A 27,667-nucleotide genomic window follows, 5' to 3' on the forward strand; every position below is an offset into this window, starting at 1 on the left:
ATGAGACTGCAGTGGTGGATATGTCGGTATGAACTTGTCAAAGTTCAAAGAATGTGGACACCAAAAAGGAATTCTAATGTAAAATATAAATTTGGTTGATAATGCTGTGTCAATGTAAGTTCATCAGTTGTAACAAATGTACCACTCTAGTGGAGGATGTTGGCAATGGGGGAGGCTTATGCATATGTAGGGTGGGGTATATAGGAAATCTCTGTACCTTCCACTCAATTTTGTAATGAACCTTAAACTTTAAAAAATAAAATTATATTAAAAAAAGAATACTTGTATGTGAACAGTAGGGAAATAACCTTGTCCATTTTTTGTAACAGCTAACATATTGAGTGGTACCATGGGCCAAGCATCGTGCTAAGTGTTTTACATGTATTACTTTATTTAATCTTCACATTAAATATTGTTTTTCTGACTTTTCAAAATGTCTACAATAAATATATTACTTCTATAATCAGAAAATTGTATTTGTAAACATGTATTTACTAAATAAATCCTGTTGATTGGAAAGTCTTCAGGTTGGAGAAGATTCTAGGGAGTAGTATAAGTGAGCTTTTGTGTAAAGAATTGAAGATGTTTTACTTAGATGGGGGACTTGGAGTGAGTGAAACATGATGGCTATCTTCACATATTTGAAAGACAATCAGTTGGAAAAAGAATTGGACTCTATAGCTTCAAAGAGTTAACTAAAAAAAATTAACTAAATGAGCAAAAATCCTAGAAAAACAGGTTTGGGTTCAATATAAGGGTGTTCTTTCAAACAATTCTATCTGTACTTTTTTGTACAGTAGTCCCCCCTTATCTGCAGAGGTTACGTTCCAAGCCCCCGTAGGGGATGACCGAAACCATAGATAGTACTGAACCCTACATATGTTATCTTTTTTCCTATACATACATATCTATGATAAAGTTTATAAATTAGGCAATTTTACGGTTAGAAGGTTTGTCCTTACCATTGATCTTATCAACCTCAGCATGAGATTTTTTTCTTTCCTTTCACTTTTCACTTACAGAAAGCACTTTACATCTTCCCTTTGGCATATCTGAATTGCCAGCATCACTACTCTTGCAGTGTGTGGCCATTATTAAGTAAAATAAGGGCTACAAGCACTGCGACACTGTGACAGCTGATCTGATGACAAATCAACCGGTGGGTAGCGAATACAGTGTGGATACACTGGACGGAGTGGTGATTCACATCCTCAACATGAGGGAGCCCACCTGCAGCAGATTTCATCACACTACTCAGAATGGCCCACAATTTAAAACTTATGAATTATTTATTTCTGGAATTTTCCATTTAATATTTCCAGACCGCGGTTAACCACGGGTAACTGAAACGGTGGAAAGCAAAACTGTGACTAAGGAAGGTCGACTCTAATTCATCTAAATCAGCAACTATTTATGAATTTTGGAAGAGTAGGAGTGTAAGGTCATTGTCAGCTCTGAAATTCTGTCTCTATTAAATTAATGCATATTATTCAAAGAGCCAAGGTCTACCTTTTTTGCTAAAAAAAGAGATTGATCTGTTAACCTTGGGTGGGGGTGGGGGGGACAATGCGGTGTCTAGGTGAGTGAAGAATAATTGTAAAACTCATAGATTGCCTCAATCCAATTTTAAAATTGTTTTAGTAAAAGCAAGCATAAAATGAAAAAGAAATAAGCTCGATTTATGCAGCAATTAGAAAGATGACAGAACAAAAATGACTTAAACCTCTTATGCATTTCCTCCCTCAGGTGGTCTGCACTCTGCCCTCCTCTTTTCTTCTGTCAATCCTCCCCCCCGCCTCCACACTTTCCCTACTATGATCTTTTACAGTTTGGACATCTTCTTACTATGAGACTCAGACCTGTCCTATCGGTGCCACCCCTAAGCTACAACCTACCTCCTCGCTCCGAATTGCTTTATTTTATAAAGCAGAGACTTCTCCTGGGGTTAAGTTCCTTGAGCAACAGATCTACCCTAGATTCTGTTTCACAGGCAACCGTTTACTGTTACGATATCAGCCACCCACAGGTTCTCACACAATAGGAGTCTTTGAAGCCCTCTGTCCCTAGGTTTCGTGGCTTACGAATCCTGGCAAAGCGGTGAAGCCGGTGCAGGGCACCTTCAGCCGCGTGGGCGGGGCAGGGCGGGCTCAGGGCTCCAGCCAGAGGGCGCCAGCGCCCACCCCGCGCAAACGACCGTAAGGACCTTCTAGGGGCTTCCCGACATTTTCTCAGCGGGGGTCGGGGGCTCAGTCCGCTCATAAGCACTGTCTCTCTTCCAGTACTCTCTACCCAGTTTGCTTCTCGGCCAGTTTCTAGCTGTCGCTGCCCGATCTCCCTGCGCTTCAGAATCAGCCCCCTCTCCAGTCTGAACCCCAAGGAGACCCCCACCCCGGATGTGACCCCGAGGAACACCTCCCCGCTGAGGCCGGGACTCTTGTGGACAGGCTCCTGAGCTGGATCTCCAGAGGGTCTTCATCCCTTCCCGGGCACTCGGAGTGGAAAAGAGAGGGTAAGGAGCTGAGGGCAGAGTCGGAGCCCAGGAGGTGCTGTGCATGGGGGACCAGGAAGGGTGCGGGGTCAGGGGGGAGGAGAAGAGAGGAGGCCAGACAGGGGCTTTCGGTTTCCTGGGGTCTGATTGGAGGTTGGCCCGATGAGTCGGAGCTGGGGGCGCGCCCGTCTCTGCTGGCTCCAGCAAGAGCCGCTGGCTCGGCCCCTCCCCGGAGCCGCTTTGTCCCGGGTGACGGCGGCGGAGGTTGTGGGGAGGAGCGGGCAGGAGGCAGAGACCCACGGAATCACTGACCGGGAGACTGCGAGGCGGGGCGCTTGGCGCACGGCCCCCCACCCAAGCCCGCGGGCACCGCGCCCGCCCCCACGCGCGCTCGCACCGGCGGGCAGGTGAGCTGGCAGCACCGCGCCCGCAGTCTCCGGCCCCCGTGGACCACCCGAGCCACCGCCTCTGCTTCTTTCGGCGCATCGCAGACTCTCAGCAGGTCGGTTATGTAACCGCGCCAGCACGCTCGCCCCTGCACCGGGTCCTGCCAGGGCTGCGTGTGGCGCGCCCTGGCCGTGCCCCGGGACCGTGGCAGGGGGCGGGCAAGCGCAGCCGGGTTAGAGAGTGGGTTAGGGGCGGCGGCAGGGGTTGGGAGCGGTCTCCTGATCCAGACGTCAGCCCCCGAGGCTGCTCTAGGGTATGCCTTGACTCCCTTCTAGAGGGCGCGGGTCTCTAGGAGCCCCTTCCCTAGTCCTAGTGGCCCCAAGGTTCGCCTTCTCAGTAGCAGCAGCAGGTGCATAAGTGAGGGATAAAGAAAGACGCCTGTGGACCCGGGACTGAGATTTAAAGTGGTGGTTAGGGGAGGACTGTACGCAGAGAGCAGAGGAAAAAACGGAGAGACTCCTTTCCCAGTGCTTAAAGGAAAGTGCTGGGGAGGGGGAAGGTGCATTGAGGCGCCGCGGGAATTGTCCTGCCTGGGATTAGCGGTCTTGGGTCATCTAAAAATAACTTCAAGTTTGAAAAGTAAAATAGAAGGAAGCGCAGTGTGCTGAGTTCGTCCTGCCCGTGGGATGCTTCGTACTAGAAGTCAGGGAACAGGCAAATCTCAGCCACCTGATCCCTCTGCTGCCTCCTGGTCTCACTGGTTTCCAGGGTGTCTCGGTTTGACTTTTAGTTAATGATTTATTCTCCAAGGCGCTGCAGTCTTTTTCTTATCCCAAAATGAATCATATAGCAGAATGCATGCTTTGAATCTTTCCTAGTTTCTACTTTGGAATAGAAGTGTTCAAAGGACACTTCAGAAGCCAAAGCTTTTAAAAGTATCATTTTAGTAAAAACAAAAGTTTCTGGGCTCCCTTCAGCATACAGTCTCACAACTGGAGATGAAAGGATGCTAGAGCATTCCAGCTCACACTTTTCCCTTCCTTCATCAAGAATATCACTTAACCTATCATGCAGAGGGAAGGCTTTAGGAAAAGTAGGACATTTAAAATAATGCAACTAAACTTTCGCACATATTACATCAACTATAAAACACAGGACAAATGCATCACAGGCACAGGGCGACACTTGCTAACACTTCCCACCCTCCATTTTGGGGACACAACAAAGTTGGAAAAACCTAGGAGCTGGAAAGGATCAAGAAGCAGGTCAGTATTGACTGTAGAACAAGGCAGGACGGTGAACATTTGGCTGCTTTTCAGTCTATGCATTGATTTTCTTTAGCCTTAGAGCTATTATCTTAAGTATGATCAGTCATTGAGTTGAATTTGTCTAAAATGCGAATTGCAATTTGCTTTCGAAGCAGTTGCAATCTTATCTGCTAGTTGAGTCCAGCCCATAGGATTTTGTGAGAGAAAAATGTCCTCAACTCGAGCTACAGGATTCTGAGAGCTTTCAAAATGGCATGTGTGTGCGGGTCCTGCAGAACCCAACTAAATTCGGAAGGATGTGGCTCTCTCTCTAATGATGAACATTTAATAGGCATAAGCGGGAACTTGAGAGCTCTGTCATTTGCAAGTAGATATCGAACTCTTTTAAAAACACTTGAATAATCATTTGCATGTCATATATATTGCAGAAACTAGTTTTGTTGAGACCAACTTTGATAGTTGCTGTGGTCTCATTTTTTGTAATTTCTGTACCATGCCCTCAGTTTATCAACAGTTATCTACTATGTGCTGTGTAGGCCCTGTGCCAAAGACTAAATGAATGAGGTCCATGCCTCTCAGAAATCGATTTAGCAGAAAAGGATAAGAAAATAAATGATAGTGATCAGCGTGGTGAGTGTTTAATGGAAATAGGAACAAATTCAGTGGGAGCCCAGGGAAAGGAGGGTAGAGAGAATCTGGAAGAGCCTGCAGAGAACTTCACATATGGACTGGATCCCAGTAGGCACTGGGAGTCCTCCATAGAGGGGACTAGGCGTTCCATGTTCAAAGAATGTCTAGGTGTTCTGAAGTGAGGATTTGGCAGGAGAGTTTGACAGGGGCAGAGGGTGGTTCAGTTCACCTGGGTTGTGATTATACCCTGTTGAGGAGGAGAAACTACGCAGAAGAAATGATTTGATCTAATTTGTGTTTCACAAAAGTGACTTTGGAGGTGGTGAGTAGGTGAGGTTAAAAGAGGAATGAGCTCAGATTTTAGACTACTGGAGTGGTCCAGACCAAAATAAAGAAAAACAGAAAAAGGAAGAAAGAAAGAAATTAATTTTTCCTGAGCTAGGTAGAACAGGGAAAGAGAAGAGAAATCTACAGTGAGCCTTTGAAGAGGGAGGATCAGTGGCACTAGGTCATCAAGCGTGGGGTGGTGTGTAAGGATAAGAATAGGTGTCTAGATATGGTTGGGCTTTTAACTGAGTTAGGAAGTAAATGAGAACAAGTAGGTTTTAGAAAGATGAGAAATTTCAACTGAAAGCTTTTCCTCTAAGATCAGGAATAAGACAAGGATGTCCACTCTTGCCACTTTTATGCAGCATAGTACTGAAAATTCTAACTTGAATATTTAGGCAAGAAAAAAAAATGAGACATTTAAATTAGAAAGGAAGAAGTTTGGACGTCGTTCCATAGTGTAGCGGTTAGCATGTCAGCTCTTCACGCAGAAGGTCCTAGGTTCACACCCCAGTGGAGTCACGGTCCATGGTCTGTGGCCATGCCACCTTGAACAAGCCCGATGTCTGATCTCGGAAGCTAAGCAGGGTCGGGCCTGGTTAGTACTTGGATGGGAGATCACCTAGGAAGACCAGGTGCTGTAAGCATAAATAATAATAATAAATAACAAAATAAAGAAATGAATTAGAAAGGAAGAAATAAAACTGTCTTTATTGGCAGATGACATGATATTATATATAGAAAACCCTGAAGATTACATACACACAAAAGTGTTAGAACTAATACATGAATTCAGTGAAATTGCAGAATTCAAATCAATATACAAAAATCAGTTACATTTCTATACACTAATAATGAACTATCAGAAAGAAGAATTAAGAAAACAATCTCATTCACAATTGCATCAAAAATAATAAAATATGTAGGAATAAATTTAACCAAGAAGTTAAAGACACTATAAATCATTACATTGATGAAGGAATTAAAGAATATACAAATAAATGAAAAGGTATTACACACTCATGGATTGGAAGAATTAATATTGTTAAAAATGTTCGTACTACCCAAAGCTATCTGCAGATTCAATGCAATCCCTATCAAAAGTCCAATAGCCTTTTCCACAAGAATAGAACAAACAATCCTGAAGTTTGTATGGAATCTCAAAAGCCCCTGAATAGCCAAAGCAAATTTGAGAAAAAGCAAGAAAAAACAACAAAGCCAGAAGCATCACACTTCCTGATTTCAAACTATATTATGAAGCTATAGTAATCAAAACAGTACAGTATTGGCATTAAAAACGGACACATAGATCAATGGGACAAGAGAGAGCCCATAAATAAACCCATGCCTCTATGGTCAATTAATTTATGAAACAGGAACCAAGAATATACAATGGGAAAAGGCTGGTCTCTTCAATAAATGATGCTGGAAAAACTGGACAACCATACACACAAAAAAAAAATAAATGAAGCTGGGCTACTATCTTACACCATACACAAAAATCAACTCAAAGTGGATTAAAGACTTAAACATGAGACCTGAAAGCATAAAACTTCTAGAAGAAAATATAGGGATAAGCTCTTTGCCATTGGTTTTGGCAATGATATTTTGATTCATTAGCAAAGCAAAGGCAACAAAAGCACAGTAAACAAATGGGACCACACATCAAATAAAAAGCTGCACAGCAAAGAAAACCATTAACAAAACGAAAAGGCAACCCATGGAGTGGGAGAAAATAGGTGCAGATCATGTGTCTGATAAGAGGTTAATATCCAAAATACGTAAAGAGCTCACACAGCTCCACAGCAAAAGAAAACAATCTGCTTTTAAAAAGGGGTAGAGGAACTGAATAGATATTTTTTCCCAAGAAGATATACAAATGGCCAGCAGGTACATGCAAAGGTACTTAACATCATTAATCATCAGCGAAATGCAAATCAAACCCACAATAAAATATATCACTTCACATCTATTAGAATGGCTAGTATCAAAACAAAACAAAACAAAAAACAAGAGATAAGAAGTGTTGGTGGGGATGTGGAGAAAAGAAAATCCTCGTGTACTGCTGGTGAAAATGTAGGCATTATGTATGGAGATTTCTCAACAATTTAAAATGTGGAACTACCATATGATCCAGCAATCCCACTTGTGGGTATTGATCTGAAGAAAACAAAATCACTGTCTCAAAAAGACATCTGTACCTTCATGTTCATTGCAGCATTAGTTACAATAGCCAAGATATGGAAACAATCTAAGTGTTCATCAGTGGACAAATGGATAAAATGTGGTATGTGTGTATGGATACACATACACATACACACATACGCACACAATGGAATATTATTCAGCCATAAAAAGAAGGAAATCCTGCCATTAGCAACAACGTAGATGGACCTTGAGAGCATTATGCTAAGTGAAATAGGTCAGAGAAGACAAATACTTCATAATCTTACTTATATGTGGAATCTAAAAAAAACCCCATAGATATGGAGAACAGATTGTGGTTGCCAGTAGTGATGGGGTGGGGGTGGGGGGTTAGGGGTGGAAATGAGTGAAAGTGGTCAAAAGGCACAAACTTTAAATTATAAGTTCTGGGGTTGTGATGTACAGCATGGTGATTGTAGTTAATTATACTGTATTGTATAACTGAAAGTTGCTAAGAGAGTAGATCAAAAAGTTCTCATCAGGATAAAAAATGTAACTATGTAAGATGATGAATGTCAACTATTGCAAAATGTCATTTTGCAATATATATGTATAGCAAATCCTTGTGTTGTACACCTAAATCTAATACAATGTTATATATTAATCATATGTCTATAAAACTGGGGAAGGGGAAGGAAGTAAATAAGAAAGAATAGTTTGAGATTGATAGGGAATTTTGACTTTGAACATCAAATGAAAATGCTCAGTAGGCACTTTTAGCTTTTAAAGATAATTTCTTTATTCCTGGCGCTAACCTTTTACTCATCTCATTCACCTTTGTTCCTGACACTGTCTAGGACTACCTTTAGAGAACAGGGAGAGAATTTGATAGCAGGAAGTTTTTTCTACCTTCTTTCTCCAAAGTGAAAATATTAAATGCCAATTATCTGAACTAATAGTACTGATAATAGTATTAATAATTGTATTAATAATAATAATATTTATTCACTGCTTATTATATGCTGAGCACAAAGAAGTTAGAGTTCTACATAATCACATTTGATCCTCACGATAACTTTATGAGGCAGACGCTATTGTTATTCTCATATAATTAATAGGAAACCCAAGGCAAAGAGAGGGTACCTTATCTAGGCCACACAACTAGTAAGAGGTGCACCTGGGGTTCAGGCTCAAGCAGTCTGACCAACACTCTGAATTGCCAGCATGAATTAATAACATTGAAATAATTTCTATTTAGCCTAGAATGTGTTTTGGACCCTGTGTTTGAATATTATGGCTGATGCTGTAGAAGAGAATAAGACTGAGCCAGGAGCCCTGACTCTCGTCTGGGAACGCACCTGACTTGTTATGTGACCTCTGCAAAGTCACATCCCCTTTCAGACTTTCATTATTTTAAATCTGCGTGTTAATCAAAGAAGAGGTAGATGAGATTATCTCTAGAGACAAGTTATCCCATCTTGTCTCAAATTTTAGCATTGATTTGGGTTAAAATCATACTTATTAGTCACTTTTAGAATAGGAATATTTCCAAGAGGATTAACTCTAATGGTAGCCTGTCCTTAACAGCTTGATGTGAACTAGTTCATAGAGCAGGTGCTGCTCAGGGTATCTGATATTGGGAGGATCCCCATTCGGAGAGTGGAAACCAGATGAACAATAAAGTAGAGGAATCTCCATAGTCACTGACCAATTTCTTTGTTTTAGACCTGTCACAAATTCTGAGACTTAGTTTCTTTATTTCTGAATAATTGGGGTGATTAATACACATGTCGAAAGGCTGTTGTAGGGAGTGAAACAGATAATGTAAAGCAGGCACAACACACAAGTCTGCCTCATTGAAGATGCTCAGTAAATGGGAGTCTCATCCCTTGCTCCCAGGGTAACAGACTTCCGCAGAAGGGAGGTAGAGTGTTTCTGAATAAAAACTTCTCCCTACTCATAGTTTTCCTAAGGGTCACCCATTAATGAGCATCTGTCTATCTTAGAAAGTAGTATATATATTGCAAATATAAAAACATACAACACATTAATTACCATTTAAAATGTGAATCTCAATTTATTATTAATAAATTCTTAGATATAAAGAAGCTTCAACACAATGTTTTAAACTCTTTCTTTGTCAGCTTTTAAATAGGCTAAAATTGCTATATAGAAATAGTATTGCCCAGGGTTGGCGATCCTGTATTCCATTATGATGGCATCGACTATACAGGAGGTGGAATAACTTCCAACTTTTATGCGTCTCTGTGTGGACTGTGCTTTTATCTTCATGAACTTTCTTACTTTGCCTATAAATCTTCACTGCCCTTGTGTCTTTTTTCTTGTGCCACCAACTGCCAGGTGTCATATATTGTAGGTTTAATTAAACGAGTTCAAGATTTTTTTAAAAGATGGAAGCAGCCTTAAACTCAACTGAAGCTTTTTTTAAGTTCCTTAAAAAAAAAAAAAAAAAAAAAAGTGTGTAATTGAGAATGATACTTTCTGGAAGTTAAAGAAAAGTTTCCAAAATAGCTCAAACTTCCTGCATTTCAGAATGCCCATAGAAATAAGTTTCTATGGTAAGGATGGAAAGGGACTTATTTTCTTATATGATTTCCCTATAAACAACTGACTTTGAAACAGGAATGAAACGTGAGTTCCTAAGCTTCGGAATGTATGCATAAGAAGATATTGTAACGGTGGCTATATTCTAGTTTTTATTACTGTTGCCTTAGTTCTTTGTGGGAATAACCACTTTATTATTTCATGTGATTGAGATACGCCTATTAGAAAATATTATGAATTCTTTGAGGGCCTGGGCCATGCTTTAATACTCCTCTTACAGTCTTGGGAATAAAGTATAAAAAGCATGGACTTGGCATTAAAAGGCCTGGCTTCCCATCCTGGCACTATCAAATCCCAGCTATGTAACCTTGAGCTTCCCGTTGACCTAGCAGTCACAGGAGCTGGCATTTGTTGAATGCTGCCCCTATTCAAGACATTGTGCTCAGCATATGCATGTGTCATCTCATTTAATCCTTACAACAACTCTACCATGTGGGTATTATTATCACTATTTACAGATAAGCATGCCTCGAGGATCAGGCAGAGTAACCCACTCAGGGTTGGGTCTCTAAGTTGCAATTTTCTTATATGTACATTAGGAAAATAATACCTGATCTCCCCATCTTACAGAGTTGTGAGGCTGAAATGCTATGAGTTTGTGAATTTGCACTCATGCTATGCTCTGCATAGATGTGAAGAATGATTGTTACAGTAGGGACCTCCCAAGAGATCAGTTATAGTTGGGCCTGGTATAGCACCAGGTCTAGGAGGGGAGAGAGGTCCACTATATAAAAAAGGCTTTTATAGAATGCATTAAGAAAACAGTATTTTCTTGCCTTGTTCTTTGGTCATTTATGACACCTGTTTCTTTCAAGGGTAACTTACTTGATGTCAGTACCAAGACTCCACTAGGCCAGGCCAGGAGGAGGCTGTGGCACTGGGTCCTGCTGATGAAGGGGAGAGGAGAGCACAGTTTACATAGAGGAGGTAACTGCCAGAGGGATGTTTCAGTATAAACAGAGAAGGCTGAAAGTCAAAGTCAAAGTCGAGGAAGGCATAGGCATGAGGGGGAATGTAAGAAGTTATCCCCAGGGTTTATGTCCAGTGTGAGTGACAGGTAGGATGTGGAATCTGTTCAAGAGGCTCATCATATTTCCCAGTGTCTGCTGAGGTCCATCCACTCAGCAGAAAAACTAGGGACCCTCTGCCCTGATTTTTTTAATCACTTCTGTTACTTGGATGTATGTGCTTTCTATAAAATCTTTGGAAAAGACAGAATAATATAAATATTATTATAAATAATGTAAATATAATAAGAGAAAATTAAAATTACATTTTACCATGAGCAAATGATAATTACTATTAACATTTTGGTATATTTCCTTTCAGTCTTTTTTTTATACACATATTTTTGTAGAATTGGGATCATACTGTATATAGAGTTTCGTATCCTGTGTATTTCACCATTTTAAATAACTTTTCTTGTAAAGTTAATAATCTTTATGAACATTGTTTTCAGTAGCCGTATAACATTCTCATGTATAATTTTAACCATTTACCTTATCTCCTGTTGTTGGACATTTAGATGGTTCCCAATTGTCCAAAATATCAAAAATAATGCTGCTGCTGCTGCTGCTGCTGCTGATTCTTCTTTTTCTTCTTCTTCTTCTCCTTCTTCTTCTTCTTCTTTGCCCTATTCTTCTTTCTTCTTCTCTTCTTCTTCTTCTTCTTCTTCTTCTTCTTCTTCTTCTTCTTCTTCTTCTTCTTCCTTCTTCTTCTTTCTTCTTCTTCTTCTTCTTCTTCTTCTTCTTCTTCAGCTATTTCTTCTTCTATTTCTTCTTCTTCTTCTTCTTCTTCTTCTTCTTTTATTAGTTTCAAGTATATGGTATGTTGGTTAAATATTTATATAGTTTATAAAACTATCTCCCTAATTGCTCCTTCTCTCCTCTGGCTTTCTACCTAGCCAATTTCATGCTAACTGCATTCCCTATGCCGTGCTTCCCATCCCCATGACCAAATAATTTGTAATTTGTACTTCTTTAACCCTTCACTCCATTCTCCCAGACTCCCAACCCCCTTCCCTCTGTCCATTACCAGATTGTCCTCTATATTTGTGAGTCTGTTTTTGATTAGTTTGTTCTTTTCTTCCTTAGATTCTGCATATAAGTGAAATCACATGGTATTTATCTTTCTCTGACTTATTTCACTCAGCATAATAACTTCTAGGTCCAGCCACATCATTGAAAATGGTAGGATTTCATTTTTCAAAAATAATGCTTTGATGGACTTCTTTGATCATAATTTTTTTCTATATTTTAGGTCATTTTATTAGGCTAAATTGTTACAAGTGGAATTATTGGCTCAAATAGATGGACCTTGTTAAGGTTTTCTCTATATTTTGATTTCTTTAGTTGTTTTTCCAGAAGATTGTACTAATTAACATTCCCACAAGCAATTCAGGTGTCGCCTCCACTCTGCTTGTAAGTACTTTTTTTGGTAAAGATAAGGGGTGGCTGGTATTAGTGATTTTCAGAGATAACCTCACCCTGGAGATGTTCCTGATTAAAAATTGCTTCAAGGAGCAAGGATGTTGAGCTTTCTTTGTGGGAGTTGAGGATGGGTGGATGGGGATCAGGTAGATTTAACATGTGTAAATGAGTGTTTGTAGGAGAGTTGACTTCAGTAGATTAGCTTTTCTTCTGGTGGCTCTGTTGTCAGAAGCCTGGCATATGGATACCATGGGCTGTGTGGGTGACAGCCGTCATTGCAGCCTGTTGAGCTACTGAAGCTGACTTAAAGTAAGTAAAACGAAGCAACCTCTGCCAAGTAAGAACTGGTTCAGTTTGCCTTTTAAATCTTGAAAAATATTAACAGCAAGTAAAAGTGCTTATTTACATTAGTTCTACTGTAGTTTTAGTTGGTTCTGACTGGTTCCCCTTTCACTCTTGGCAGCCTTCTCAAGCACGCTCCAAACAGATATGTCTTTTTTCACCTTCCATAAAATGAGACACAATGCAGAATAAACCATTTTGAATAAATAACTAGGATAATCCATTGGAATCTCCTTAAAAATCACTTAAATGTTCATTATTCTGGAATTTTAATTTGATGACTAATCAAATTAGTCTTTCAAAAAATATCTCTGCTTTTACTATTAGGTTATCATCAACTAAGTAGATTATATTGACCAATTTATTGAGGTAAACAGCCAATCTGAGTTATTTCCCTCCATAAAATTATCTGAAAGACAGGGTAAATTAATTAATTAATATTTAATTTGACTGTGTAGCTGTTAAAGATAAAAGCCCAGTAATGGAGTCAGACAGAACAAATCAAAGTCCAATTTATACTTCTCTTTTGAGATTTAATAATCAGTCCATAAAGAAATTATTTATTTGATTACAGGTATCATAAATTTTGGTATAGAGGATGGTAAATTTAGATCAATTAATGGTAGTTCAAACAAAATTGTATTTGCTCAAGAGCAAAGTCTCAGCTTTGACAAGTGAAAGCAAAGTACTAATTCATGAATATGTTAATTTTTTTCCTGCTGTGGGCATTAATAATAGTCATTTGATCTTTTATGATGTACAAACAACCTTTTATAAAAAGGTTAAATTTTGGTCAGGGAAGACATTCGGCAACTGACACATCATAAATGTGTTTATTTGGTGTCCTTTATTTTCTTATTTTTCTGTCTCTTGGTAGTTTCTGTTCCACACACAGCTGTTGTTTGCATTAAACTTCAAAATTTGACAGGGCGACATTTAGGTGAAGCTCTGAATTAAAATATTTGCTTGGTCAGATTTCCGAGGTGTACCTTCTGACCTTGTGTCTAAGTGCCACAGCTCACGGCAACTCCATGGGGGTTCTTGGCTCACAACCAGGACTGTGGTTTGGTTTCGGCCTCCTTAGATATCATGGATGGGGAGAGGGGATCTCCTTCTCCTTCTGGTTTGCAACCACACTGGGAGATCTGGTGTCATTCCTGAAGGTCAGGAAGGTTTTCACAGCCCCTACATGTGATGTGTGCAGACCAATTTGGAAAGGTTGTCTCCAGGTGGAAGTGAGATCAATAATAAACTTGAACTCTCCCCTCGACTCCCCAAAATCCACATTACTTTGGATTCAAGCACATAATCACTTCCTTCAGGCTGTGCAAAAAACTACTCAAACCATTAACTGGAAACAGGACATTAAGCAATTTCGGATGGCTCTGGATTGACTCAGTTATGTGCTAGTGAAATCGTTAATGGGACGTGGGACAAAACCCAAGTGAACATGTGGTGCTCTGCTCTTTTATACTTTAAAAAAAACAAAATTAACCTGGACAGTTCCCTGGAGGCCACAGGAACAAGTGCTTATAGCGAATGAGCCTGTATTATTCATGATATGGTCTTCAAGGGTCTTCAAACCTGGAAATCTCCAAATGCAGTAGCTCCTCATGAGGCTTCTAGTTTTATTCTTTCAAATTGCTTTTAAAATGTCACATTTAAGTATAACTATAGTTATCACAAAGGCTTTTGTCTTGGATGAGAAGGCTCAGACATAATACCATGCTTTCACTGTTTCTTCTCACCTTTAATTCAACCTCTTCCTCTTAGCTCAACCATTAAGATGTCCTCACAACCATATCTAGCTTTTATCTTACAATTCAAGCCAAGGCGTGATACTATGAGAAGGTTATTTTATCTGAACAAATTAGAAGTACCTTAATATATGCACATATGTGAAAACCAAACCTAGGTATTTTTATGACAGCATAAAGTTCAAGGGCATATCTTATGGGAAAGAAAATTCGAAGAGTAATAAAGATCAAAAGCCTTTACCTAACGAGTGTTTGGGGGCTGTTTCCAGTATGCCTGGGAGTCTGACATGGTGGATTAATTTCCAAATGATCAAGATGGCACCGTTTCTGCTCCACTCCCCGCCCCAACCATGAGCTCTCTGAATTATTCCATTTCCAGAGGAGTGATTCCAAGTTATGGCGAAATCCTCCCTCTGATTCTGTTAAGGCAGTTTCCCTTTAGAATCTATCCTCATTTATCTTCTCAGACACCCTCATCTCAGTGATCATAAGCTTTGAAAAAATAATACTTCTTCCTTCTAAAAAATGGAAAAACAAATAGATAAAGATATAGATATTTTTCCTCATGCAAAAAAAAAGAGTGATATTCAGATGGTAGACTATAAACACTGACCTAAAGAATAACTTTTTAATATTAAAAAATTATTGTTATTAAAAATAATTTTTAAAATGACTAGTAGTCATTTAAGTTCATCTAGATTTATGAACACATAGTAGAAATGGTTCATTATCTAATTTGGTACAAGATCATTGCTGAAATAATAGTTTTCTTTTTATTGTTTTAATTATTCTTTTTTTGATCAGACAAATCTTTTTAGTGATTTTTCAAAAGTATCGGTAAAATTGTGTCTCTTCGCTTTTGAGTTTTGACTATTGAGATATTTGTATGCATCATTTATAGTATCCTAATCATTGCTTTAAAAACATTCTTGTACTGCTTTTCTCATCCTAGGATTGGTTATGGCTTATTTTTAAGGTGATATGCTAATATCATGATGAGGTTATTCTTCGTACATTGCAGAGTTTCTGTCAGTCATGTCTATTGTCAATCATATCAATGTAAATGCTGCCAAATATACACCTTTCTTTTCCTAGCTGCAAATTGACTTTGTTATGGCTACTTATTAGGGAATCACAGGAGACCAATAGCAATAAATGAGACATGGCTGCTAGAGACCAGATATTATTTCTTCAGCTTCCTATTCTAATAAATAATTAACCACCAAGTTGTTTATAAATAAATCAAAAGCCCTTATAATAAATAACAAGCTAAGAAGCAGTTGCATACAATTTATAGTTGCATACAATTAACGTTCTGAATATAGAACATCATAAAAATGCTTGACATAATAATCAAAATGAGAACTGTTTTATTAATGAGAACTATTTTAAAGCACATTGCAATTGTATGAAATTATAATTGGATACTCTCCTATCTCAGCTTTTTGAAATTCTAGTCTTCAAGTTTCATCTTTTCAAGATTTCCTCATTCCCTGAGCCCTCAAAAGAGCTATTACTCTTTTTTTTTTTTTTTGAATTTGTATTTATGGCACATACATAGTCTAATCTTTATATCTCATTAATTTATATGTTCATTCATTCATTCATTCATTCATGCACCAGGTGTTGTGCTAGCCATTGGGGTATGAAAAAACAGAAGAACATAGTCCCTGTGTTTAGTGAAATTAGAGTGCAGTGGACTTTAAGCTTCTTACTTGTTTACCTACAACGGCTCTGGATGGTAAATGTTCTGAAAATGAAGACCATGTGTCTTCATTCATCCTTGTGACCCCTGCTACATACTACAGTGGCTTGTATGTGGTGGGCACTTGGTTGGCAATAAAATGAATTTATTATTATATCTATTCTAAAAAATTCAGAAGCATGGTTTTAAATATTTCAATACCTTCAAATGTCTTCGAAGCCTTCATTCTCTTACACAATTGCTAACTATAACAGTAACTCCACAAGATAAATTTATCTAGTTTCACTTGTGTGTTAAAAGGCCTCTTCTCAGAATATGATCTAGTGCCACATCTCTATTATATACCAAAGCACAAATATGATTGGTAGCAGTGTCTGAACTTCCCTCAGGCAGACATATTAAAGGCTTCTGTCTCAAACTCGAATGATTTTGAAATGCTTCAGTTTTGTTAAGAAAGCTCAACTTTCCCCTTTGTGTGGAGCTTGGATGTAAAGCAACTGATAAGGAAATATTGTGGCTATTTATTGAGCACCGATTAAATACCAGGTATTGGGCTAAGCACTTTCCACATGTTATCACACTTAGTCCTCTCAACAACCCAGTGAGGTAGGTTCTGTATTTATCCCTGTTTTATTTAGATGAGGAGACTGAGGCTCAGGGAAATTGAGTAAATGGCCTTAAGTTCTTATAGGTAATCAGTGGTGGAGCCAGAACTCACTAGTGGTCTCTCTGCTCCCGAAGCCTACCACTCCTTGTCCAGGTGGGATTTGTAGAGGTATTCATGGGGGAAGGGCATAGGATTTCTATATGGTAATGTTTCTTTTTTATTTTTTGTTTCAGTAATAATCTAAAATAATATTAACATGTAATATTAACATGTTCTGGATCATCTATATGATCCCTATAATGAATAATACTGCCACGTGATTTTGGTGAGTGAATTTGTGTTGTTTTAATTTACAATCAAGTTGGTACCATACTACGTTAATTGTGAATTTATGGGAATGAACTTGTGTGGCCTTACCATGTAATTTGCCTTAAGTGAAGGCTGTGTGATAGTGTGGAGCATTGGTCCAGTAATGCTTAATTTTGCTGTCAATGAAGAAATGTGAGAGGCGGGTCCTACTACCAGTTAGGGGGCAGAACCATTCTGAACAGAATACCTGCGTTGGAGTTTTCAGTGTCAGAGTCATAAGAATGGAGGGTTACTGTTAACAAAACATCATCATCTGAATATTAAGTAATGTTATTAGTTTAAATTGGATTGGTTTTTAAATTTCATTTGTATAGTTAGAAATTTAGTTGGAGTTTGATGGTTTCAGAAAGGAGTTGAAACGACAACTTAGTTTTACATTTGTACATATTTAAGTATAATTACAGTCAAAAAAACATTTAAGTCAAAATTGGGAGGGAAGCAGTATAATTTTTTTCCTAAAAAAAGTAGTCTGTACATTTTTCAAATCTGAGCAAACTGAACTTCTCTGCATTACATAATGAGAACTTTCCTCTCAAAAAATTCTCCTGCACGCAGCAGGGGTCTGGCCTGCCAAATCTTTCTTAGGATAAGGCTTTGACATTTCCTTTCAACCTGTAAATGGTATCTAGAAAGGTTAAGGTATGACCTTGGGTGAAACTCTCCATTGCTGTGTTTTTTCTCTGACCGGCCATGTCAATCAAGTTACGTTTGGATTCTTTGTCACTCTTTGTCCTGATTCTGAAAGTTGACAGTTGTGTATGCACATTACCCATGGTTTATAATCATTTTCCCTTCACTATCATAAAGATCGTACCAACCTCACCTAAAGAGAGAAGATAGTGACAATGTATTGGGACTTAAAAGGCTTCTGGTTGAAAGATCTCTGAGTTTGTGTAAAATGACTGCATTAGTTACTCTTTTAGATAAAGAAAAGGTAAGTTCTGTTAAATGCAGACACTCAGAGAGGGGGTGATATATGACGATGTATTTATCCTTAGCTCTTTAATATTGCTTTTGATGAATTCCTAGTAAGAAATTGGAGCACTGGAACAGAGGACAGTGAATTCTGATGCAAAGAGAGGAGAGGATAATTTTATAGCATGTGAGCATGGAGTACAGCTTATGGACTTAAGGTCTCGGAAGCCTGGAAGTAAAGGCTGGCTGGAATAAGAGCAGTACCAACCTGGAGTAGCCTTGGGTAGCCTTTAAAAAAGAGGGCATTTTTTTTTTCTATGTACAATTCATCCTCCTTCTCTTATTTAAAATTTTAATAAATTTTCTCTGTTTAATAAATTGTGGGAAAGTATTGAACACATCAAAGTGCCCAATAAGTGATTATTGTTATTATTATCACTACCATGATTATTATTTCCTGACGATCTTCATGGTGCAAAGAGAACACTGCAGGGTGCAAAGTGGGGAAATCATACGAGCTAGGCTTTCGTTCCGGGTTGGCAGTGATTTCCTCATGAGAGATTGTGCCTCCCTTAGCCACTTTGGCCTCAGTTTTCTAGTTTACATCATTAAGGGGTTGGGCAAAATGATCACCGAAATTCCTGCCAGTTCTTTCATTCTTTGTGTATTCTAGTCTTTGCAACATAACATTATAGCATCCTTGAGCTCGTGTTTCATTAATGAGACTGACCACTGGTTTTTGTTGTTATTGTTGTTGTTATTATTATTATTATTATTACTATTTAAGATTCATCTTTAATGCAGGACCATTCATAGGAAGGGGCTATGGAAATTGTTTTGTCATATTTAATGATAGAGCTTTTCAGGACATCATTAGGGATAGCTTGAGCCAAAAGCTCATCAAACATTTCTGTCTGTTTAGAGTTAGCCATTTTAATATAGGGACTGTGGTCATTCCTTTCTCTAAGGTTATTTTAACTGTACTACCTTCTGCAAGGATACTTCCATCCTAAGGATGGTAAAATGGATGGATCCTAAATCTCAGCCAGGTCTTCAACTGACCATTGGGAGAAATGGAAAGCACTGATTTTGTAGGAATCATTCTTTACCTTACTTTTATAGTTCATCATATTTCTGAGAGTGTTATCTGGCAAATTGCTTTTCAGTAGTTAATATTTGTATTAATGGGTAACACTTACCTAACCCTCGTTATGTACAAGATGTTAAACACTTGCCCGTAACATTACATTTCCTTATCACGATATTTTCATCTACATCTGACAGATAAAGAAACTGAGGCACCAAGGGTTAAATAACTTGCCCGAAGTCACATGGCTAATGAATGGCACAGCTGGAATTCAAAGCCAATCATCGTGCTACAGTATCTGTGGTTTTAACCATATTTGATGCTAGCTTTTATATGTATTACACGAAAATGTTATAGACTCAATTTTATCATTTTTATAAATTGTGCCTTAAAGAGCTCATCAGTTTCATCCTAAAAAGGATCAACTGGTGCTCAGACTTTTTGCCCTGCTTCCCATTTTTGACTGTTTATGTCTGGTAAATAAGCTAATACGAATATATACAGTGCTTGTATCATTAAGTTCCAGAGTTGGAGAAGGTGAAGGAGAAGATTCCATAAAAGTAGAGATGCTACTGAACACTTACTGTGGCTAAGGCCTACTTTGCCCTCTTTCCCTGTAAATACTTTCACGCCTTCCCTATCACAAAGGCCTGCAATGATCACTCAATCGACACACAGAGTATTGAGTGTATAACCTGGGCAAGGTAAGGAGCACGAGACAAAAATCCTGCCACCTCCAGGAGTCTTAAATCTATGAGGACTGGTACCATGTTTTGTGATTCATCGTGTGTCCATCATGCCTGAGCACCTTGCACATAAGAAGCCCTCATGATGTATTACTGGAATTTTTGGATTGATTAGATGACTCTTGAGGGCATTCTAATTATTACTAATATTCACTGGGTTGTTTTCTACCTAATCATCAAAATAATGTTTCACAAACTTTACGAATCATTTGTTTTACTTCATGCATGCCAGTGTATAAAAAATTTTTTTTCTCATTATTTTGGCCTGATGAAATGGAAAGAATGGAAAATCAAGATTCGAGGGATCTTCATTCTAGTCTTGATTCTGCTATTCTAGCTATGAGACCTTTAACCTCTCTGAACCTGTTTTCTGCTCTGTAAAATGGAAATTGCAATAACTACCCTATGATCTCATGAGGTTGTGTGGAGGTTCAGATACCATAATAGGTTTGGTGACAATAGAAGAAAGGCATTATTATTAGTAACACCCACCAGTGCTTTTTCATTATCTATACCCCATTCTTTAATGGTGTCACTTCAGCCATCTTCATACTTCCTCTTTAGCTTCAAATTTTAAAAAGTAGTTCATGAGAATTTCTATTAGATGAACACTGAAAAGGTAAAAGAGAAAGAAGTTCCTTTTTGGTGATTTATGACACCCCCTTTTGACTCTGAAAACTGTGGTAGCAGAGATATTGGTTCATTTCGCTTTGTTTTGTGCATCAAGCACATGACCCTCAGTATTTGTTTGCTGGATGAATAAACATAACTCCTGACTTCCAGTATTAGCTCATATAATCGAGTAGCCATTCTGCTCTGCACAAGAGCAGAAGCAAGAGTTATTATCAGATGCTGGAGAGTATAGCATTTCAACTACTCTGTTTTTATGTAAATACAGAAACCAATCGGAGTGGAGGGAAAGAAGTGATTATAGCAAAATAAAATTGAAATTGAAATAACTGAAGAATGCCTGAATTATAGTTTTTCTGCCTGTTTGAAGAGAAGTGAAGACTTAAAAATTATCCTTCAACTGGATTGACATTAGAGAATTCTAACGGGTGGAGCAGCTAGTCTGCCAGCGACCTGCTCATACCTCCTTTAAAAAAACAAACAAATGAACAAAAAACATCTCCCACCCAAACCCAATGGATTTTACAATTCACTGCCTGCCTAAATTTAAAAATAAGTCACCAGTCTTTACTGTCAAGAAATTTGTCACCCTGGGCAGAACATGACTTTTTAAACTATCAGAAACATGCTTGAATGAGTATTTTTTGAAAATGACAGAGACGCTTCTATGACATCCTATCCACGCTTACTCTTGACTTCCATAGAAATGGTGGAAGGTAACATGCAGCTGTTACAGAGTTTCTCCCCTCTTTAACTAATAGTCATAGAGTCCTGAGAAAGAGTCCTCAGTTATGTGTGTGATGACCTCACCCCAACCTGATTTCCGGGTGGCCAGGTATTAACAGGTGGTTATTGACCTCCCTCTAGGAGATGTGCTAGGTGCTAGGGCCCAAACTGTGTTCATTTTATGGTCAAATGGGGCCTCTCCCTGTTGGAAAATGGACTGAAGTAGAGGTAAAAGAAATATTTAGAGATGCTTGAGTGTTAATGATGCCAGGTACAAAGAGGGGAATTTCTGAAGTCAAGATTAGTACTGTATTCTCAGGCAGGTTTTGAAGTTACCCAACTACGAATGACATAGATGCTTGCCAGGGCTTTCTGAGGATTTTTTGAAAATTGCTTTAACATCAGCTTAAAATAAAAGATTTTCAGATATTGACCTGGACGAAGGAGAAACATTTCCAAAGCTTCTGCGAAATTCTTATGCAGAAAAACAGGAAAGTCATTTTAATCTAGTATTTGTTGGGAATTGAATAATATCACAAAACATCTGAATAAAACGAATCCTTAGAAATCCCAATGGTGCCTACAAGAACTCCCTACTTTGCAAAAAAAAAAAAAAAAAGAGTATTAAAACAGTAAGACATATCCACCTAGAGAAAGATAAGCTGTGACTTTCTCCTAAAGCTGTGGTGGGGCTTTGGCATTTCACTTCTTGAAAGAAAATACTGCATCTTCTGCTGCCTGTATTTCTTTCCCAAGTACATGCTCCTTTATCCTGTTCAGTTTATCTTTTGCTCCTCCTTTTTAGAACTATTCTTTTGAAGGCCATGGTACCCCTAATCTGGAAACCACAATAATTTCTTAGTCTTCAGTTTTTCCAACTTTTACACAGCACAGATGCCATTGACCATCTTTCCTTCCCCAACCCCCCTCCCTTTTCTTCTGTGAGTAGGTTTTTGCCTGATTTCCCTCCTTATCCATGCCCACTCCCTCTTTGCTTTTCAAATCTACCATTGCTACAAGTCATTGGGGCTGACACTTTTCAAAGGTGCTGGGATGGCAGGGGTGGGTGAGTGGGGGAGAGAGAGAGGAAAGAAGAAAGGGAGATCTTCCTCTCATAAGGTCACAAATCCTGGCAGATTAGGACCTCATCCTTATGACCTCACTTAATTTTAATTTCCTCCTAAAGGACTAATCTGTAAATATAGCCACACTGGAGGTTGGGCTTCAATATAGGAAGAGAGGGGGAGACACAATTCAGTCTGTAGCATTCTGACTTGGGCCCCCAAAATTCATGTCCTTCTCACATGCAAAATATACTCATTTCATCCCAATAGCCCCTAAAGTCTTAACTCATTTCAGCATCAGCTATAAAATCTAGTCTTTGTATCATCTAAATCAGATATGTGTGATACATAAGGTCAAATAATCCTGAGGCAAAGCTCCTCTCCAGCTCTGAATCTGTAAAAGCAGACATGTTATGTGCTTTCAAAATACAGCGATGGGACAGGCATAGAATAAACATTCTCATTCCAAAAAGGAAAAATCCAGAAGGAAGAAATCGTTGATGAGTACTGAGCAAGTACAAAACTTAACAAGGCAAACTCCATGAGATCTTAAAGGCTCAAGAATAATCCTATTTGATCTGATGATCTGTCCTTTAGGCCCACTGAGGTGGTTATGTCACCCTCATGGCTCTGTGGGGTGGCCCTGTCCCTTCGTCTCCATAGGGTACCACCACCTCAACATTCTGGGAGAGCTTCCCCAATGTGGCTCTGTGCCCGGTCCTCTGAAACCCAGGAGGAATCAACTTTGTCCTTGGGCCAGTATTGGGGGTGGCAGATGATTTCTGAGTTGCCTCATGGCCATTCTTCCCTTTTTTTGAAGGATAAAGCATGTTTATTTTCATCATGATCATAGATATATTCTCAGAGAACATGGAAGCTTTCTTCCTAGCTCCTCTTTTGTTTCTGAGCTTCCACTGGAATCGCCTTTAACATCCACATTTCTACCGATAGTCCCTTCATGGCAAGCTCTGCTTTTTCTAGTGTGCACCTCAAAACTCTTCCAGCCTCTACCTCATTACCCAGTTTGAAAGCCACTTTCATATTTTTAGGGATTTGTTACAAGCAGCACCTCACTTCTCGATACCAAAATTTGTGTTTGTCTTCTTGGGCTGCCCTACAAAATACCATAGTCTGAGTGGCTTAAATTTCTCATCGTTCTGGAGGCTGAGAAGTCTAAGATCAAGGTAAGGGCTCTATTCTTGGTTTGCAGAAAGCTGCCTTCTGTGTCCTCACATGACCTCTTCCTTGTGCATGAATGAAGAGAGAGCTCTCTTCCGCATCTCATAAGGCCAATAATCCTATTGAATCAGGGCCCCACCCTATGACCTCATTTAACCTTAATAACCTTCTACTGGCCCCATCTCCAAATATAGTCAAAATGGAGCCTAGGGCTCCAACATGTGAATTTGGGGGGATGCGTTTAATTTATAGCACTTCTTGCAGAACCCTATTGATAGCTGTTAGGTGATGTTCCAGGCATATAACACTCTCAGTCATATCTTAGCTGCTTGGGAATTTTGTTAGAATGAATTTCTGACAGTAGCACGCTGCTACTTCAACAACATTCCTTCCCCCTGGCTTTTACTAGTCAGCGAGAAGCAGATTTTATGTCTCTGAATGGTACATGAAAATACGGCCTCATCCTACCTCTCTCCTATGGTCAGTCTGGATCCTGTAGTTTTCTAAATGTTTCCTGAGCTTTTCCTCATCCATGCATTGGCTCAAGAATTCCCTTAGCCTGGAGTGTTCTCTGCCCCCTGCCCACTCTTTCTCTAAATGTCTGCTATTTTCTCACTATCTATTCTCCAGTACTCCCTGCTCCTGAATTATTTCCCAATTTCCCCCTCCAGCTGGATCTTTTCCTCCTTTGAATCCCCAGAGCACTGCCTGTTCATCTCTTTTGGTGCTCGCTTCACTGCTCCCTCCATCCCAGGCCTGTGTGTCCCTGGTATAATAATGATGCCTCTCCTCTACTACCTGCTCAAGAGTGGGTCTTTCGGTCCAACTCTGAATCATCTAAAAGGCATCACGTAGTTTGCACACAGTAGGTTCTCAATACATAATTTTAAAGGAAGAATATACAAGTTTATATGTAATATTCAAAACGTTAAATATTATCTGTTTTGCAAATTCATCCTCATTCTTTTCATGAAAAGTAATGTAAAAAGTGCCCCAAAAGAATAAAATTACAGAATAAAATGGTTTAATCCCCATGGATATGTTAAATAAAATTTTCAGACCTGAATGGGAACGCGCAGTCTTTAATTATCTGCTATTAAAATATTTCAGTGATTGATCTTATAAGTATCAGGTTTAAAAAATCCCAAGTTTAGTTTATATAACAATTTGTGGTTTCATCTGTGACAATACTACTGAGGCCATGAACTGGTTGAGCATACACTGTGCTAGCACTGCCATTGACGTATTTTATATTCTGTTGTTATAACATTTGGTTCCTGGTGGTTAAGCGGAGTTGTTTAGCCCATTAGAATTCTGAGACTTTATTGGTGATTTATAATTTATAGTTTATCATTAGAAAGAATAAAGAGAAAGAAAAAATAGTCCAGGCAGCCAGTTAAACAATTCAGTTCTTTAGGCATTTGTTGAATGCCTGTTTTTTGCTGGGTATTAAGATAAGGGTGTGTATGTGTGTAATATAATCATTTGATCCTTGCTATTGAGAAGCTATAATGTAAAGTCATAATTGATCATCAAGGAGTAGCAAATAGTGTAACATAAGACATGGTATATAGCAAAAGAAAGGAGAAGAAAGTACGGATATGCTTTAGGAGTTTGCAAATTAATGGGAGAACACATAAATGTATATGTATATCTAAACATGGTTTCTAAAAAAGAAAATAAACATAGTTTATAAAAACAGACAAGCATGCATGTATGTAGCTAACCAAACAGTCCTAAAATATGACTTCTAAGAGCTCAGGGCTGTGGAGACTAGGGAAATCACATTGTCATTTAAGCTAAAAGGTATGATTTTCTGGAAAACTGGAGATTTGAAACATAAACTCGGTACTCGCAGACAGCCCTGAGACTGATGCTATGAAACGTTTCCTTTTCTCGGCTTCCAAAAATCACATTGAGGAGCTCGACTTTGGGTGCAAATCTCTGTATCTTATTACTGCAGAAGAGACCCGGTTCTCCTATATCCTCCTTCTCAGATTAATTGACCTAACACATTTGGAAGAATCCTCTGGATTTCTTCTTTCAAGGAGGCTTATGTGTCTTGGAGTGGGCGAGGACCAAGATTGAGTTTCGAGTTCCCCATTTGTTCAAGAAATTTTAGTGATTCTCTACTAGGTGCCAGATCGTATGCTGAGCTCTAGAGATGCAATTTGAATAAGACAGACACAGCCCAGCATTTGCAGGGTTAATTGGGAAGAAGGTGATTAAACAATTACAGTTCAGCAAGATGGGAAATTTATATTTGAGTTAAAATTTTTCAATGACCTATTTATTGCCTGGCTGAGCACTGGGGATAACATGGGGAGGGTCACAGACAGATATGACAAGGATTAAACTAACATAGGAGCTACAAAGGGACTATCTCTGGATTTTGTCATGGTTGGATATCTAAAATATAGCTGTATGTTGCAGAACGTTGCTGTTAAAAGGAAGTCCCTATACATCCATCTTTAGAATTTATACGTGTGTGCTTTTATGTAAGGAGGCAATCTCTTTCCTCTTAAAGATAGGTTTCTATTGGGTTGTTTGGAATTCAGAATATATTTTCTCATAGAAGCATCATAAATTATGACCAGGTCCTCAGGCTAGCCCAAAAGGCTATTATATGCATGATGTACTCGAGATATAAAGTGCTGGATTTCCAGTTTAGGAGAGCTTAGAAACTGTTTAGGCTGCTGTGGGAAAATGTCCAGATTCCAGGTTGGAATGCAAGCCAGAGCACTTTCCCTTCTGCAGCCTTCATGGGGAGAACTTTCCCAACCCCACTCCTTACTGAGCACTCTGAAGACCGGCCCGATCCAGACCCCCGGGACCCGGGATGGGGGCTCTGGTAGAGGGAGGGACTAGCAGGTGATAAGAGGTGTGTGTGTGTGGTTGTTAATTGTTGAAGAAGGTTCTCAGTACTATTTTAAGTGATTTATGTGTACTGTCTCATTGAATCCTTACAATACACCCGCGAGATACTACCGTTGTTATTCCTGTAAAATGCTGATGTGCTCCAAGGCTCAGACTTTGAACCTTTTCTTGCACATAACTCCTTCATCCAGTCCCATGGCTTTAAGTATCATCTATGACATTCCCTTCTTCTCTGAACTCCAGACTCCTAGCACCAACTGCCCATCATTTAGATGAAAAATAGAAATCTTCAGCATGTCTTAAACTGAACATCTGATTTCATCCTTTGAAACCTGTCCCTCCCATAGTCTTCTCCATCTTAGTAAATGGCAGCTTTGTGATTCTAGGTACTCAAGTCAAAACCTTGGCATTATCCTTGAATCCCCCTACTCTATATCCAGTCCATCAGCAAATACTGCTAGTATGTTAAAAATATCCAGAACCCTATTACTACTCATTATTTCAACTGCTACCTCTCTGGTCTCTATCACTATCACCTCCTGCCTGAATTACTGCCAACGGTTTCTTAATTGGTCCCCTTTTCTGTCCTTGCTGTCTTGGTCTATTTTCCAAATAGCAGCCGGAGCAATTATTTTAAAACATGTTAGTTTGCGAAACTCCTCTATTCAGAATCCTCCAATGGCTTCTCATCTCGGAGTAAATAGCGAAGTCCTCTCCACAGCCTGTAAGGTGCTTCTGGCCCCCTGTTTTCTCTCTGAACTCATTTCTTACTACCCTCCCTTCCTCACCATACTTCACCAACAGAGGTATCTTTGCCCTTCCCCAGACATACCAAGCTCCTCTCACTGTCCAGCTTTTTTTTTCTGCCAGTCTCCTTACCAAACAAGCCTTTCCCCTAGATACCTACATGTCTCACCCCTTCTTTCTTTCTCAAGGACACATTCCTGATGTTCCTACATAAAACAACAAAAGCCCTATGCTATAGTCACGCTACACAGGTTTTAATAGACTGGTAGAATATGTGAAGGATGACTGCACCTAAAGGTGCCGAGGGATGAAAACTCCAGGAAGGAAGGGAATAAACCTGAGCTGTGCATGTTGTGGACAGACGTCACTCCCCCCTCCCATCCCCGACCTCCCTCCCCATCTCCATTTCTAAGCCAAGGGCAAACGTGTTTATGCAGTCAACTAGACTCGCTTTCTTTTTCCTTCATATTATGCATGCGATGGTCCTTTTTAAAGACTCAAGTGGTTACTACGTTTTTCAATGTTTCATATAATTATTTTTTGAAGTAATTGCACATTATAAGTGAAAAGACTATTAAGGTTCTGTTTGGAAGAAGGACAATAATAAAACTAGTTTT

General features: G+C 39.1%; 1 protein-coding gene and 1 pseudogene across 3 annotated transcripts in view; both read left to right on the forward strand.

Moving 5' to 3' along the window:
* The first annotated feature begins 2,244 nt into the window (after positions 1 to 2,244).
* The window catches only part of RCAN2 (regulator of calcineurin 2), a 233,160-nt gene continuing 207,737 nt past the window's right edge, over positions 2,245 to 27,667 (forward strand). Inside the window, exon 1 of one of the 3 annotated variants that reach the window (XM_039854587.1) lies at positions 2,245 to 2,509. The gene's annotated coding sequence lies outside the window, so the exon portion shown is untranslated. Of the gene's footprint in view, positions 2,510 to 2,724; positions 2,991 to 10,779; positions 10,798 to 27,667 lie in introns of those variants that run through there. The other 2 variants (XM_039854586.1, XM_039854585.1) reach the window with 2 other exon arrangements.
* On the forward strand, positions 5,632 to 5,747 carry LOC120596424 (uncharacterized; annotated as a pseudogene).

The sequence above is a fragment of the Pteropus medius genome, unplaced genomic scaffold (assembly GCF_902729225.1).
Source record: "Pteropus medius unplaced genomic scaffold, Ma_sr-lr_union100, whole genome shotgun sequence".
Taxonomy (NCBI): domain Eukaryota; kingdom Metazoa; phylum Chordata; class Mammalia; order Chiroptera; family Pteropodidae; genus Pteropus; species Pteropus medius.